Here is a 13,536-nt window from a genome sequence, read left to right as displayed (position 1 = left end):
TACCCAGTATGGGATATATTTGAACCAATATAATTTAAAGTACACCTTATGGAGGCCACCCCAGGGATATCTGCCACCGAAGCCTGAGATGTGTACAGTTTTGAGCATGGTATAGACTAGAGATGAGCGGGTTCGGTTCCTCGGAATCCGAACCCGCCCGAACTTCAGCTTTTTTTACACGGATCCGAGCGACTCGGATCTTCCCGCCTTGCTCGGTTAACCCGAGCGCGCCCGAACGTCATCATGACGCTGTCGGATTCTCGCGAGGCTCGGATTCTATCGCGAGACTCGGATTCTATATAAGGAGCCGCGCGTCGCCGCCATTTTCACACGTGCATTGAGATTGATAGGGAGAGGACGTGGCTGGCGTCCTCTCCATTTAGATTATAAGAGAGAGAGATTTACTGGAGCTTAGGACTAGGAGGAGTACTGTAGAAGTGTAGAGAGTGCAGAGAGTTTACTAGTGAGTGACCACCAGACAGTGCAGTTTATTTAATATATCCGTTCTCTGCCTGAAAAAAGCGATACACACAGTGACTCAGTCACATACCATATCTGTGTGCACTGCTCAGGCTCAGCCCAGTGTGCTGCATCATCTATATATATTATATATCTGTCTGACTGCTCAGCTCACACAGCTTAAATTGTGGGGGAGACTGGGGAGCACTGCAGTGCCAGTTATAGGTTATAGCAGGAGCCAGGAGTACATAATATTATATTAAAATTAAACAGTGCACACTTTTGCTGCAGGAGTGCCACTGCCAGTGTGACTGACCAGTGACCTGACCACACTGACCACCAGTATAGTTAGTAGTATACTTATATTGTGATTGCCTGAAAAAGTTAAACACTCGTCGTGTGACTTCACTTGTGTGTTGTTGTTTTTTTTTATTCTATAAAAATAAAACTCATTCTGCTGACAGACAGTGTCCAGCAGGTCCGTCATTATATAATATATAATATATACCTGTCCGGCTGCAGTAGTGATATATATATATTTTTTATATCATTTATCATCCAGTCGCAGCAGACACAGTACGGTAGTTCACGGCTGTGGCTACCTCTGTGTCTGCACTCGGCAGGCAGTCCGTCCATAATTGTATACCACCTAACCGTGGTTTTTTTTTCTTCTTTATACATACATACTACTACGACATCTCTTTATCAACCAGTCTATATTAGCAGCAGACACAGTACAGTACGGTAGTTCACGGCTGTGGCTACCTCTGTGTCTGCACTCGGCAGGCAGTCCGTCCATAATTGTATACCACCTAACCGTGGTTTTTTTTTCTTTCTTCTTTATACATACATACTACTACGACATCTCTTTATCAACCAGTCTATATTATTAGCAGCAGACACAGTACAGTACGGTAGTTCACGGCTGTGGCTACCTCTGTGTCTGCACTCGGCAGGCAGTCCGTCCATAATTGTATACCACCTAACCGTGGTTTTTTTTTCTTTCTTCTTTATACATACATAGTTACATAGACATCTCTTTATCAACCAGTCTATATTAGCAGCAGACACAGTACAGTACGGTAGTTCACGGCTGTGGCTACCTCTGTGTCTGCACTCGGCAGGCAGTCCATAATTGTATACTAGTATCCATCTCCATTGTTTACCTGAGGTGCCTTTTAGTTGTGCCTATTAAAATATGGAGAACAAAAATGTTGAGGTTCCAAAATTAGGGAAAGATCAAGATCCACTTCCACCTCGTGCTGAAGCTGCTGCCACTAGTCATGGCCGAGACGATGAAATGCCAGCAACGTCGTCTGCCAAGGCCGATGCCCAATGTCATAGTACAGAGCATGTCAAATCCAAAACACCAAATATCAGAAAAAAAAGGACTCCAAAACCTAAAATAAAATTGTCGTCGGAGAAGCGTAAACTTGCCAATATGCCATTTACGACACGGAGTGGCAAGGAACGGCTGAGGCCCTGGCCTATGTTCATGGCTAGTGGTTCAGCTTCACATGAGGATGGAAGCACTCAGCCTCTCGCTAGAAAAATGAAAAGACTCAAGCTGGCAAAAGCAGCACAGCAAAGAACTGTGCATTCTTCGAAATCCCAAATCCACAAGGAGAGTCCAATTGTGTCGGTTGCGATGCCTGACCTTCCCAACACTGGACGTGAAGAGCATGCGCCTTCCACCATTTGCACGCCCCCTGCAAGTGCAGGAAGGAGCACCCGCAGTCCAGTTCCTGATAGTCAGATTGAAGATGTCAGTGTTGAAGTACACCAGGATGAGGAGGATATGGGTGTTGCTGGCGCTGGGGAGGAAATTGACAAGGAGGATTCTGATGGTGAGGTGGTTTGTTTAAGTCAGGCACCCGGGGAGACACCTGTTGTCCGTGGGAGGAATATGGCCGTTGACATGCCAGGTGAAAATACCAAAAAAATCAGCTCTTCGGTGTGGAGGTATTTCACCAGAAATGCGGACAACAGGTGTCAAGCCGTGTGTTCCCTTTGTCAAGCTGTAATAAGTAGGGGTAAGGACGTTAACCACCTCGGAACATCCTCCCTTATACGTCACCTGCAGCGCATTCATAATAAGTCAGTGACAAGTTCAAAAACTTTGGGTGACAGCGGAAGCAGTCCACTGACCAGTAAATCCCTTCCTCTTGTAACCAAGCTCACGCAAACCACCCCACCAACTCCCTCAGTGTCAATTTCCTCCTTCCCCAGGAATGCCAATAGTCCTGCAGGCCATGTCACTGGCAATTCTGACGATTCCTCTCCTGCCTGGGATTCCTCCGATGCATCCTTGCGTGTAACGCCTACTGCTGCTGGCGCTGCTGTTGTTGCTGCTGGGAGTCGATGGTCATCCCAGAGGGGAAGTCGTAAGCCCACTTGTACTACTTCCAGTAAGCAATTGACTGTTCAACAGTCCTTTGCGAGGAAGATGAAATATCACAGCAGTCATCCTGCTGCAAAGCGGATAACTGAGGCCTTGACAACTATGTTGGTGTTAGACGTGCGTCCGGTATCCGCCGTTAGTTCACAGGGAACTAGACAATTTATTGAGGCAGTGTGCTACCGTTACCAAATACCATCTAGGTTCCACTTCTCTAGGCAGGCGATACCGAGAATGTACACGGACGTCAGAAAAAGACTCACCAGTGTCCTAAAAAATGCAGTTGTACCCAATGTCCACTTAACCACGGACATGTGGACAAGTGGAGCAGGGCAGGGTCAGGACTATATGACTGTGACAGCCCACTGGGTAGATGTATGGACTCCCGCCGCAAGAACAGCAGCGGCGGCACCAGTAGCAGCATCTCGCAAACGCCAACTCTTTCCTAGGCAGGCTACGCTTTGTATCACCGCTTTCCAGAATACGCACACAGCTGAAAACCTCTTACGGCAACTGAGGAAGATCATCGCGGAATGGCTTACCCCAATTGGACTCTCCTGTGGATTTGTGGCATCGGACAACGCCAGCAATATTGTGTGTGCATTAAATATGGGCAAATTCCAGCACGTCCCATGTTTTGCACATACCTTGAATTTGGTGGTGCAGAATTTTTTAAAAAACGACAGGGGCGTGCAAGAGATGCTGTCGGTGGCCAGAAGAATTGCGGGACACTTTCGGCGTACAGGCACCACGTACAGAAGACTGGAGCACCACCAAAAACTACTGAACCTGCCCTGCCATCATCTGAAGCAAGAAGTGGTAACGAGGTGGAATTCAACCCTCTATATGCTTCAGAGGTTGGAGGAGCAGCAAAAGGCCATTCAAGCCTATACAATTGAGCACGATATAGTAGGTGGAATGCACCTGTCTCAAGCGCAGTGGAGAATGATTTCAACGTTGTGCAAGGTTCTGATGCCCTTTGAACTTGCCACACGTGAAGTCAGTTCAGACACTGCCAGCCTGAGTCAGGTCATTCCCCTCATCAGGCTTTTGCAGAAGAAGCTGGAGACATTGAAGGAGGAGCTAACACGGAGCGATTCCGCTAGGCATGTGGGACTTGTGGATGGAGCCCTTAATTCGCTTAACAAGGATTCACGGGTGGTCAATCTGTTGAAATCAGAGCACTACATTTTGGCCACCGTGCTCGATCCTAGATTTAAAGCCTACCTTGGATCTCTCTTTCCGGCAGACACAAGTCTGCTGGGGTTGAAAGACCTGCTGGTGACAAAATTGTCAAGTCAAGCGGAATGCGACCTGTCAACATCTCCTCCTTCACATTCTCCCGCAACTGGGGGTGCGAGGAAAAGGCTCAGAATTCCGAGCCCACCCGCTGGCGGTGATGCAGGGCAGTCTGGAGCGACTGCTGATGCTGACATCTGGTCCGGACTGAAGGACCTGACAACGATTACGGACATGTCGTCTACTGTCACTGCATATGATTCTCTCAACATTGATAGAATGGTGGAGGATTATATGAGTGACCGCATCCAAGTAGGCACGTCACACAGTCCGTACTTATACTGGCAGGAAAAAGAGGCAATTTGGAGGCCCTTGCACAAACTGGCTTTATTCTACCTAAGTTGCCCTCCCACAAGTGTGTACTCCGAAAGAGTGTTTAGTGCCGCCGCTCACCTTGTCAGCAATCGGAGTACGAGGTTACATCCAGAAAATGTGGAGAAGATGATGTTCATTAAAATGAATTATAATCAATTCCTCCGCGGAGACATTGACCAGCAGCAATTGCCTCCACAAAGTACACAGGGAGCTGAGATGGTGGATTCCAGTGGGGACGAATTGATAATCTGTGAGGAGGGGGATGTACACGGTGATATATCGGAGGGTGATGATGAGGTGGACATCTTGCCTCTGTAGAGCCAGTTTGTGCAAGGAGAGATTAATTGCTTCTTTTTTGGGGGGGGTCCAAACCAACCCGTCATATCAGTCACAGTCGTGTGGCAGACCCTGTCACTGAAATGATGGGTTGGTTAAAGTGTGCATGTCCTGTTTTGTTTATACAACATAAGGGTGGGTGGGAGGGCCCAAGGACAATTCCATCTTGCACCTCTTTTTTCTTTTCTTTTTCTTTGCATCATGTGCTGATTGGGGAGGGTTTTTTGGAAGGGACATCCTGCGTGACACTGCAGTGCCACTCCTAAATGGGCCCGGTGTTTGTGTCGGCCACTAGGGTCGCTAATCTTACTCACACAGTCAGCTACCTCATTGCGCCTCTTTTTTTCTTTGCGTCATGTGCTGTTTGGGGAGGGTTTTTTGGAAGGGACATCCTGCGTGATACTGCAGTGCCACTCCTAGATGGGCCCGGTGTTTGTGTCGGCCACTAGGGTCGCTAATCTTACTCACACAGCTACCTCATTGCGCCTCTTTTTTTCTTTGCGTCATGTGCTGTTTGGGGAGGGTTTTTTGGAAGGGACATCCTGCGTGACACTGCAGTGCCACTCCTAGATGGGCCCGGTGTTTGTGTCGGCCACTAGGGTCGCTAATCTTACTCACACAGCTACCTCATTGCGCCTCTTTTTTTCTTTGCGTCATGTGCTGTTTGGGGAGGGTTTTTTGGAAGGGACATCCTGCGTGACACTGCAGTGCCACTCCTAGATGGGCCCGGTGTTTGTGTCGGCCACTAGGGTCGCTAATCTTACTCACACAGCTACCTCATTGCGCCTCTTTTTTTCTTTGCGTCATGTGCTGTTTGGGGAGGGTTTTTTGGAAGGGACATCCTGCGTGACACTGCAGTGCCACTCCTAGATGGGCCCGGTGTTTGTGTCGGCCACTAGGGTCGCTTATCTTACTCACACAGCGACCTCGGTGCAAATTTTAGGACTAAAAATAATATTGTGAGGTGTGAGGTATTCAGAATAGACTGAAAATGAGTGTAAATTATGGTTTTTGAGGTTAATAATACTTTGGGATCAAAATGACCCCCAAATTCTATGATTTAAGCTGTTTTTTAGTGTTTTTTGAAAAAAACACCCGAATCCAAAACACACCCGAATCCGACAAAAAAAATTCGGTGAGGTTTTGCCAAAACGCGTTCGAACCCAAAACACGGCCGCGGAACCGAACCCAAAACCAAAACACAAAACCCGAAAAATTTCAGGCGCTCATCTCTAGTATAGACTCCCCAGGAGAAGATATACATTCTGCAGTACAGGACAAAGTCCCTTAAACATGGTAAAGTGGATTACGCATACACAGGAAAATGTCACCACAGTCCCCCCCCCCCCCCCCCCCCAGAATATCTTAAGAGAGTCACAGAGCACAAGAAGCCAGCCACAGCATGCCCTTATAGGTTTTTATAAAGATAAAACCCCGCTGACTAGCGTAACCTTAACAGGGTAGCTAGTACATATCACTCCCCCCTTGTTTATAACACCTTTTACCTCAGTGTAGTTATGTGGAGGACAGCGTTCCTTATCAGCATGTGTCTGCAGGTAGAAAATGGCGCTGGTTAGTGCTGGATCCGCTCTGAAGAGAAGCTCCGCCCCCTGTAATGGTGCGTTTTCCCGCACTAAGAGATTATACTGGCCTGAGGTAAATTTTGCAGCAAACAGTGGGTTAGACCTTGAAAGCTATGTTTGACCAGTGTAGGGTATCGCGCTGGCCCAGGACGCGCCACACAGCGCCTTACACAGTGTGCCGCTGAGCCTTCCGGAGCGCAGCCTGTCAGAGCTGTGCTCCCACCCTTGTGCCACTATTCTTGCCTGGGACCCGCTTACCGGGACTCCGGCGTCAGATTCACCTCTCTTCTTTCTTCTGGCTCTTTTAAGGGGTGGCGGCATGCTGCAGGAGCGAGCGGTCCAATCGGGCAGCTAACAATTATCACCCTCAGGAGCTCACTGTCCTGCCAGCGGAGATAGTGGCCATTAGCCTCTCTGGGTTGGACACTACTCCCCCCCTAAGTCCCACGAAGCAGGGAGACTGTTGCCAGCAGCCTGCCTGTAAAATAACAAACTCTAGAAAACAATAAAACTAAGAAAACTCCTAGGAGCTCCCCTAGCTGTGACCGGCTCCTCCGGGCACATTTTCTAAATTGAGTCTGGTAGGAGGGGCATAGAGGGAGGAGCCAGCCCACACTGTTAAACTCTTAAAGTGCCAGTGGCTCCCAAAGGACCCATCTATACCCCATGGTACTAAATGGAACCCCAGCATCCTCTAAGAATTAAGAGAAAAAAGGTTTAGACATGAGCAAACGTGGGACACAAGTGTCTGTTATGTGTTCCTAACATAATGCAACAGGGGCGTAAGTAATACCCTATACCCGGAGGCGAAAAAAGACTATATTGCCCCCCTCGGCACAGTTCAGGTATACACACACAGCACATATACATGCATACACACACACTCACACACTCACACATATATACAAATACACACACAACCACATATACACACAGCTACACATTATACCACATATGCACACTCACACATTATACCACTTAAAAAACACATATCCACATATATAGACACATAGCCACGGAGCTTGGCAGCTGCACCTTCAGAGGGGTGGGAGCCAGCCAGCCATGCTGTCATCAGGCAGAAACCGTAGCCGGGCATCTGCGCGCTGTCAGAGGGGCGGGAGCCGGCAAGGTGTGTTTTCATCATGCGGGAACTGGAGCCGGCCAGCCGCATTTGTCAGGGGACGGGAGCCTGGCAGCCGACGTGTCATGTGGGAGGTGGGAGCCGGAGCCAGGTAGCCGTACTGTCAGCAGAGGCAATGGAGAAGGTGCCCCGTTCACTGCTGGAGCCCGGCGGCATCCGACTCCATTGCCTCCCAGACTTCCGCCACTGTAATGCAAGTACATACACTACTGTACCACAGAATCCTTCCTTAGCTCTACATGGGCGTGGATCATCAAATCGACAGTGTCTAGGTCGACAATGTTTAGGTCGACCACTATAAGTCGACAGTCACTAGGTCGACAGGGTCTGAATGTCGACAGAGTTTCTAAGTCGACATGTGCTAGGTTGACAGGTCAAAAGGTCGACATGACTTTTTCATGTTTTTTGGGTGTTGTTTTCTCCGAACAGTGACCGGGAAGCCCAATTAGTGCACCGTGTCCCCTTGCATGGCTTGCTTCGCTTGCCATGCTTCGGGCAAGGTGCCTTGCTTCACTTGGCACAGATTACAGTTCCAATCGTAGTCCACGTGGATCATTAAGTATGAAAAAGTTCAAAAAAAGAAATAAAATTGAAAACCCCATGTCGACCTTTTCACCTGTCGACCTAGCACATGTCGACCTAGAAACCCTGTCAACCTTCAGACCCTGTCGACCTATAGTGGTCGACCTAAACATTGACTACCCAGACAGTGTCGATCTTCAGACCGGATCCCGCTCTACATATGGGTGTAAATAACAATTTGTGCATGCATGGTTTTCAGTTGTAAATTGTGCTCATGTTGTTCTGTATCATGCAGTCAGAATTCAGTCTCATTTGTGTTGATGTTTTGGTTCAGTGAAAATGGTAAAGATTAGAATAAAGTAGGCCAGAAGCATAAAGTAAACATTACTTCTTGCAATATATAGCAAGAGGTAATGCTGCTTACATGACAACATACTCTGCATATGCACTATCAAAAATAGATATGATGCAACATCCAGTTCTTCGTTCAGCTGCTGTATATTTATATCCTGAGCTGGAACATGTACATGAATTCACATGGAATGTAGACTTGTGTCTCACATATTCTCAGGTTCAGCAGAATGTCAGTGGAACAAACAAGTACCACTGAACGTTCCTAGCTGCAGAATAGGCAAATTCACAGTGTGATATCTAGGATCAAGTGATCTCCCAGTTACAAATAAAACTTGGTGTTTAAATGAACCTTTGATCACACATGTATTTTAAGTAAAACTATATGTGCATGTTATGTTAAAGAAGACCTGTAAATCTCACTGTAAACAGTTATTTCTGTTACTTTGTGTCATGCCCTCAGCTTAGCATTCAGAGGTCATTGGTTCTGCATAAGATAATTATATCCATGTGGTTTGTCCTAGTGCATCTAACACAAAACAGGAGCTAAAGAACCAGTTTATGCCACCTTGGTCAGATGGATTTATTTTCAAATGAAAGCTAAAAATTGTCAATGTATTTGTAAGTTGAGCTGCTTTACTTATCAGCATGGATGCATAGAAGAGATTCTTAGAAAGGTCTGTTTAATAACATGGAACGAATAATACAAACATAGTGTATATGGCATTGCCATGGCATTAATGTAAAGCTAAACACATATGAATAACACAAGTTGCAACGTGATTAGTTCAAATATACAGTATTTGACATGTTTGCAATTTCTTATTAGTATTACAGTAACAGGGATTTGTACTTATATCAGGGCAGCAAATGTAATTGATATGTGATTTAAATAAATGACCTGGCAATCCCATCTGCAACCCAAATCAGTCGCTCAAAGATAACCTCAGCACAAAGTGCTCTGCTTCTGATTATCCTTTTAATCTAATGTAGCAACAACAGCTGAACTAATTAATTAATGCAAAGGGTGTCTAACTAATAATAGCTTAAGAATGACATACTTCACACTTCTTTAAACATATTCCGCCATTGAAAACAGTAACTGCAGCTAATAAAGGGAGCATGACGTAGCCCACTATTTAAAAACAGGAAAATATTGGCATAAATGCTGTACAGTCTGAGGAAGCATGCAGTATGCCTGTGAAACGCGTCATGTAAGTTTATACTGTACACAATTTAGTCTGATGAGCCAATGTGAACCGATGATATGGTTACTTGAGGAGGAGTACTGAGATGTGTTTTGTCATCAGATGTTGTTGTCCATCCCCCACCCCCAGATTGCTGTTGCCAGCAGATGATGAGGTGTAAGTCTGGTGAAAGGTACTGTGATGTTCTGCAAGTAGAGTACACCAATACTTGATCCAAAATAATTTTTTAAGCATAGTGCTGTTGGCAGGAGAAAATAAAATACACTTGAATAAAAAGATCACCTTTGCCCACAATTTAGCATGGGGGCTGAATTGAATATAATTTAGGGGTGTGGCACCCAGTGACACCAGACACATTGTCTGAATGGCAGGAACAATGGATTTAACTACATTATAAAACAACAAGTAATGGAAAAAGAAATTGAAGCTAAAAAGAATTGGTTATATCAGAAATACAGTGACCCAGAACAATAGGGAGATCACGGATATGCAGTGCATACAGCATGACCTGAGCATATTTCTAAGCTAGAAAAGTTCTGCATGGAAGAGTGGGAACTGTTACTTTAGCATGAAAATAAAGACCCAATTGACTGCAAGAAACATTTGGAAGTTGTGATTTCTGTCAAAGTTGTTTTTACTAGGTACAGTGCTTAATCTTTCACATATGCTACTTGCACTGGTTTAGTCTTTCTGTTTTGTAATCTATAAATTCAGCAAATAAATAATAATTTTACATTATAAAGTACAGAAACATATAAACATATACACCTTCCAGAGGTTGTGTTACTGTGTTTACTTGTAGATATAGTAAAACATGCAATTTGAGCAGTGGCACAGGAGAAACCTTAAAATTATTTGGGGTACACATGCTGCCCCCCCCCCCCTTCCTCCCCAATCCCCATATGAGTAGAAAATGGCATGAATAAACTTGAAAATGTAAAAATACAGTGTGTAATAACAACCCCACAGACTGGTGAAAGTTGTACCGTCATCGTACTTCTGCAAGACTAACTGCTAAACTAATAACCTCCCTGCAAATCTCTAATATCATTTTATCTACATTTGAAGACTTTGCATGCAAGTAACCAGCAATTGGATCTGCATTGCCTGCACGGATATAATTGGAGATATTCACTTGTATATGCAGAGTTGCATGCATCTATGCACCGCATATGCTTGTGAAATTAGCCTTCATTACTATCAAGGCGCACTTACATCCCCCTGTTCCTGGTGCAAGAGATCATTTTGAAGTCTGTGATTTCACTTACACATCCTACATGCAAAGGCCCCGTAAATATCCAGGAACTCTCATTTAGGCACAAGCGGAGATGCGACTGTATTGCATATGACACAGAATTGCCCATAGTTGTTGAATCATGCATAGTACTAAAAATTAAGTCCTGTGCATCCTAGAGATGAGCGGGTTCGGTTCCTCGTAATCCGAACCCGCCCGAACTTCAGTTTTTTTTACACGGGGCCGAGCGACTCGGATCTTCCCGCCTTGCTCGGTTAACCCGAGCGCGCCCGAACGTCATCATCCCGCTGTCGGATTCTCGCGAGGCTCGGATTCTATCGCGAGACTCGGATTCTATATAAGGAGCCGCGCGTCGCCGCCATTTTCACACGTGCATTGAGATTGATAGGGAGAGGACGTGGCTGGCGTCCTCTCCGTTTATAGAGAAGAGAGTGAGACTAGAGTAGAGAGAGACACAGTATTTACTTTAGTAATTTTGGGGAGCATTAGGAGGAGTACTACTACTTGCTGAAGTGATAGTGTGACTGTATATCTGACTTGTGGGGGAGACAGTGGGGAGCAGTTAGAGTCTGAGAGCAGGAGTACATATTTTAACGTACAGTGCACACTTTTGCTGCCAGAGTGCCACACTGCCATTGTGACCACACTGACCACCAGTATATTGTGATTGTCTGCTTCGGAGTACTACTTGCAAGTTGCTGATAGTGTGACCAGTGACCTGACCACCAGTTTAATTAATCTCTACCAGTTTAATATATATATATATATATATAATTGTATATATATATATATATATATAATTGTATACCACCTACAAGTGTTTTTTTTTTTTTTTTTCTTTCTTCTTGATACATACTATAGTAGCTTACTGTAGCAGTCTGCGGTGCTGAGCTGACAGTGTCCAGCTGGTCCGTCATCAGTCATTACATAATAAATATATATACCTGTCCGGCTGCAGTACTAGTGATATTATATATATATATAATTTCATCTCATTATCATCCAGTCTATATTAGCAGCAGACACAGTACGGTAGTCCACGGCTGTAGCTACCTCTGTGTCGGCAGTCGCTTGTCCATCCATAATTGTATACCACCTACCCGTGGTTTTTTTTTTTTTCTTTCCTCTTGATACATACTACTATAGTAGCTTACTGTAGCAGTCTGCGGTGCTGCTGAGCTGACAGTGTCCAGCAGGTCCGTCATCAGTCATTACATAATAAATATATATACCTGTCCGGCTGCAGTACTAGTGATATTATATATATATATATATTAATGTCATCTCATTATCATCCAGTCTATATTAGCAGCAGACACAGTACGGTAGTCCACGGCTGTAGCTACCTCTGTGTCGGCAGTCGCTCGTCCATCCATAATTGTATACCACCTACCCGTGGTTTTTTTTTTTTCTTTCTTCTTGATACATACTACTATAGTAGCTTACTGTAGCAGTCTGCGGTGCTGCTGAGCTGACAGTGTCCAGCAGGTCCGTCATCAGTCATTACATAATAAATATATATACCTGTCCGGCTGCAGTACTAGTGATATTATATATATATATATATTAATTTCATCTCATTATCATCCAGTCTATATTAGCAGCAGACACAGTACGGTAGTCCACGGCTGTAGCTACCTCTGTGTCGGCAGTCGCTCGTCCATCCATAATTGTATACCACCAACCCGTGGTTTTTTTTTTTTCTTTCTTCTTGATACATACTACTATAGTAGCTTACTGTAGCAGTCTGCAGTGCTGCTGAGCTGACAGTGTCCAGCAGGTCCGTCATCAGTCATTACATAATAAATATATATACCTGTCCGGCTGCAGTACTAGTGATATTATATATATATATATATATTAATTTCATCTCATTATCATCCAGTCTATATTAGCAGCAGACACAGTACGGTAGTCCACGGCTGTAGCTACCTCTGTGTCGGCAGTCGCTCGTCCATCCATAATTGTATACCACCTACCCGTGGTTTTTTTTTTTTTCTTTCTTCTTGATACATACTACTATAGTAGCTTACTGTAGCAGTCTGCGGTGCTGCTGAGCTGACAGTGTCCAGCAGGTCCGTCATCAGTCATTACATAATAAATATATATACCTGTCCGGCTGCAGTACTAGTGATATTATATATATATATATATATTAATTTCATCTCATTATCATCCAGTCTATATTAGCAGCAGACACAGTACGGTAGTCCACGGCTGTAGCTACCTCTGTGTCGGCAGTCGCTCGTCCATCCATAATTGTATACCACCTACCCGTGGTTTTTTTTTTTTTTTCTTCTTGATACATACTACTATAGTAGCTTACTGTAGCAGTCTGCGGTGCTGCTGAGCTGACAGTGTCCAGCAGGTCCGTCATCAGTCATTACATAATAAATATATATACCTGTCCGGCTGCAGTACTAGTGATATTATATATATATATATTAATTTCATCTCATTATCATCCAGTCTATATTAGCAGCAGACACAGTACGGTAGTCCACGGCTGTAGCTACCTCTGTGTCGGCAGTCGCTCGTCCATCCATAATTGTATACCACCTACCCGTGGTTTTTTTTTTCTTCTTGATACATACTACTATAGTAGCTTACTGTAGCAGTCTGCGGTGCTGCTGAGCTGACAGTGTCCAGCAGGTCCGTCATCAGTCATT

Source organism: Pseudophryne corroboree, chromosome 1 (assembly GCF_028390025.1).
Source record: "Pseudophryne corroboree isolate aPseCor3 chromosome 1, aPseCor3.hap2, whole genome shotgun sequence".
Lineage (NCBI taxonomy): Eukaryota > Metazoa > Chordata > Amphibia > Anura > Myobatrachidae > Pseudophryne > Pseudophryne corroboree.
This window is presented reverse-complemented; position numbering follows the sequence as displayed.